Genomic DNA, 4,703 nt, shown 5'->3' on the forward strand with positions numbered 1-4,703 from the left:
ACAACCTCCTCTCTTTTAGGTGAATCCCAAACACACCCTATATTTAGAAGAGCTAAATTTTAAAGTGGTGCTGAATTTTTATTTAGAGTAATTACCCAAATCAGTCTCCGAGGATTTTAGAACCGGACATTTTAATCCCCAAGGAAAATTAATACACAGATCAATCCCTAAGGTTTTACTCCGGCAGACAAATCAATCCCCAGTTCATTTTTCGGCAGAGTAATTACCCAGATCAGTCCCCAAAGATTTTAAAAATAGACATTTTAGTCCCCAAGAAAAACTAATGTACAAATCAATCCCCAACGTTTCTCTCTGTTAGACATAATAGTCCCCCGTCCAAAAATAAAATAAAATAAAATAATTATTATTATTAATTGCACAATAATATTGTACTATATTTTTTGTATTTTTTAGACAAAAATAATGATAAATTTATTCATTAAATTCTTATAATATATATATATATATATATATATATATAGTCACTCAATAATAATAATAATAATAATAATAATAAAATTATTAGATATTATTTTTCAAGAAATTTAAAGTTAAAATCATTTGATATTTTTGTATTTAATATAATCAAAAGATGTCCTATGTAAAAAAAATTATATATGTTTATATTAAAAAATATGTATTAAAAAAATATTTTAATTTGAATTTATATTAAATACATATTTTTTTAATACAAACATATTTTTTTAAAATAGTACATCTTTTGATTATATTAAATACAAAAATATCAAATGATTTTAACCTTAAATTTCTTATAAAATAATCTCTAATAATTTTAATAATAATAATAATAAATAAAATTATTAGAAATTATTTTACAAAAAAATCAAGGTTAAAATCATTTGATATTTTTGTATTTAATATAATCAAAAGATGTACTATTTTAAAAAATATGTTTGTGTTAAAAAAATATGTATTTAATATAAATTCAAATTAAAATATTTTGTTTTAATACATATTTTTTAATATAAACATATATAATTTTTTTTACATAGGACATCTTTTGATTATATTAGATACAAAAATATCAAATGATTTTAATTTTAAATTTTTTGTAAAATAATTTCTAATAATTTATTATTATTATTATTATTATTATTATTATTATTATTATTATTATTATTATTATTATTATTATTATTATTATTATTATTATTATTGAGTGACTATATATATATATATATATATATAAGAATCTAATGAATAAATTTATCATTATTTTTATCTGAAAAATATAAAAAATATAGTACAATATTATTGTGCAATTAATAATAATAATTATTTTATTTTATTTTATTTTTGGACGGGGGACTATTATGTCTAATAGAGAGAAAAGTTGGGGATTGATTTGTACATTAGTTTTTCTTGGGGACTAAAATGTCCGTTTTTAAAATCTTTGGGGACTGATTTGGGTAATTACTCTGCCGAAAAATGAATTGGGGACTGATTTGTCTGCCGGAGTAAAATATTAGGGACTGATCTGTGTATTAATTTTCCTTGGAGACTAAAATGTCCGATTCTAAAATCCTCGGGGACTGATTTGGGTAATTACTCTTTTATTTAAGTCTTAAAGTCATTTCTTAATTTGAAGTGCCTCATGTTTATCTTTAAATTTAGGTTGAGTTCGGGTAAACCGCTTCATTAAATTCTTTTTTAAAAAATAAGTTAAATAATAAATAATTATATTAAAATTAACTTATAAATAAGTTATTTTGTATTTAAATTTTTAATTTTAAAAATATTTATTTTATAGAAATATAATAAAAAAATAGTAATATTATGAGAAAAAAAAATTTTTATTGAAAAAAGACGTTTTTTATTTTTTTAATATTTTTACTTTTACTACTAGAAATTTGTCAAATACGTTAAAAAATAAAAAAGATTTTTTTTATATCTTTTTTATCAAAATAATAGCGTCCAATAAGCACTACATCTTTTTTTAAAAGATCTTTTTTCTTAAAAAAATATGTTTTTCATGTAATAAATAAAAAAAAATACGTTATACCCAAACATAATTGATAGATAAAAAGATCTTTTTGCATGAGATACCCAAACATAAAATTACTTTTACTTTTCCATAAGATCTTTTAAAAAAATAACTCGAAAAAAGATTTTTTTTAGAAGTTCACCCAAACAAGCTCTATAAGCTTTTTTTTTTTTAAGGAAAGAGCTCAACACAACAAGGTGGAGCAACTAAACAAAACAAATAAACAAAAAATAAATGTTAATCAAACAAACAGACATCCCTCCATAGTCACATCTAGCAATGTCGTCAACAACTTAAAGATCAAACTCAATCTACTCTTGTAGCTCCTAATTAATTTGTTGAAAAATTTCGCAACACCTGAGAAATCTTCTAGCCCCCACCAGTCCTCTATTATCATTTTGAGAAACCCTCATGAGTGATCCAAGAATTTAAACTCATAGCAATCTACTATTCTCCACAATCAAAGGACAATGATCAGATAAACCTCTTTGCCCGCCTTTTAGCATCGTCTCAGAAAACTCTTCAATCCATCCCACGCTAACCAATACCCGATCAAAGCGACTGCACGATTGACCCCGGAACCACGTAAACTTCCGATCATTCAGCTCTAGAACCACCAGCTCCATATCTTGTATCCATGTTTTAAAAACTACTGCTGATACTGTAAACATACTAGCTCATTTCTTTTCTTCCACTTGCACAACCTCATTAAAGTCATCAATGTAGCAAATAGGGATTTGACACAAACCATAGATAAAACTCAACCAGCAGAACACAAAATTAAAATTCTTGTTCGTCAACACCCCTTCCACACACAACCATCTATCCCCTTTGTAGCAGTTACGCAAGTCAAATATCAGTACGTCCCACAGCAACAAAAACCCTCTAAAAGCACCGTTCGGAACTCATAAGAACCCAACCCACTGCATCATTTTTCCAAAATTACACTGCATCAACTTTGTATCCACCTGCTTTTTCGTCTCTATTAATCCTAACATGTTCAAACTATATTTTGTTTTATATTTGTCACCATACCCAAGCTTCCAACACCCCCTAAGCCCCTCACATTCAAAAACTAATATCATTTAAAAATTGTATTACACACCTTATTCCGATTTTTAGGACGACTCCTTCTTGCTTTCTCTTTTTGTTTTGCTTGCTTCCTTTTCTGTGCAATAAGTTCATTCTGAGTTTGAAGAGCAACCATAATATCATCTTCTTCATCATAAGGAACAGCTCCTGATTCCATCGCCAAATCCCAAGCTACTCTATTTTTCTCCAAGTCTGTAACCTAATTACCACCTTGCTCTACTTGGTACAGCTCACAGTCAATGTCATTATTCGAATATCCCGACTTCTCCAAGTCCCTTATAGCCCCTTCTTCTTGGACACAAATTTCCTCCAACAAAATAGTTTCACCCCCTGAATCTAATTCCTCTGCTTCACCATCCCTCATTGAGCTAGCTCCAGTGTTCCTTTTGTTAGTCACATTCACCCTATTTGCTCTGGCACAGGATCCATTCAACTCCCCCAACTCATTCCTAGATACTGTTTTTCCTACCTCTCCTGCGCTTACAGCGTCACCCTCTGCACCAGCCTCATATCTCTTCTTTGTCAGTTCCTCATCAGAATATGCCATCAACCCAACACCATTTACTTTGTTGGCTAAGCAGTTCTCCGCCAGACTCGCCTTTTGCCCTGCACCACCGATCGACTCCTTCCCGGCGCCGGTCAACTCAGTAGTGGCTCTACAAGCTCCTCGCAGTTTAATACTATCCACGTCATCTTCCTCTGCCTGACGGTCATCACAACCGCCGCCACCAACAACCAGCCGTCCAGCTTCCTGCCTTTTCGTTCCCCCACCATTCTCCTCGTCGCTGTTGGGCCTCACAAGCTCTATAAACTTCAAAATAACTTCTTAGAAAGCTGCAATTTGATTTTAAAAACTACACCAGATATTAATACTACTACTTCTCATAAGTTAAAAGCTCCAAAAAGTTACTTTTAAAACTTTCCAAACGGATCCTTAGTAATGTTGGCTCGCGATAGTTCCAGAAGTACTTTTCAGTGACAAAAAGATGACGTGGTTAAACAAAAACTACGTTAGACTACTAAGGGTGTATTTGGCAAACGAAAGAAGCATGTTTAGGCTTCTTGAAAGCTTCAACTTTTAGTTTGGCAAATTTTTTTTATGAACGCATAAGTGATTTTGTTACCAAAACCACGTTTACAAGAAGCAACTATTTTTAAGTTTTGTGTTTTCTTAACGAGCTTTTAGCTATGGATACTAGTACTAGGGGTGGCAAAACGGGTCGAGCCCGTCGGGCCGATCCGCTAAACCCGCTAAAAAAGGCGGGTCGGGCTAGGATTTGGAGCCCGCCAAATTAAAAAAAACCCGCCAAACCCGCACCGCCAAATTGACGGGTTTTGGCGGGGCGGGGCGGGCCGGTCCGCTGGGTCGAAGATTTTTATTTTTTTATTTTTTATTTTTATTCTTCTTTTAGTTATTAACTTTATTTATTTTATTTTACAATTTCGTATATATGCTCAAATTATATGACTTATTTTTTAAAATAAAGATGATTCTATTGACAAATATTATTTTGAACAATTTTATTGAAGTTAAAAATTTTAAAAAAAATAGTAAAAGAATTATATTATAATTTGACTATTTTTTATTTCTATTTGATTTTTTAAT

The sequence above is a fragment of the Arachis ipaensis genome, chromosome B6, assembly GCF_059453495.1.
Source record: "Arachis ipaensis isolate K30076 ecotype BB chromosome B6, ASM5945349v1, whole genome shotgun sequence".
Classification (NCBI taxonomy): domain Eukaryota; kingdom Viridiplantae; phylum Streptophyta; class Magnoliopsida; order Fabales; family Fabaceae; genus Arachis; species Arachis ipaensis.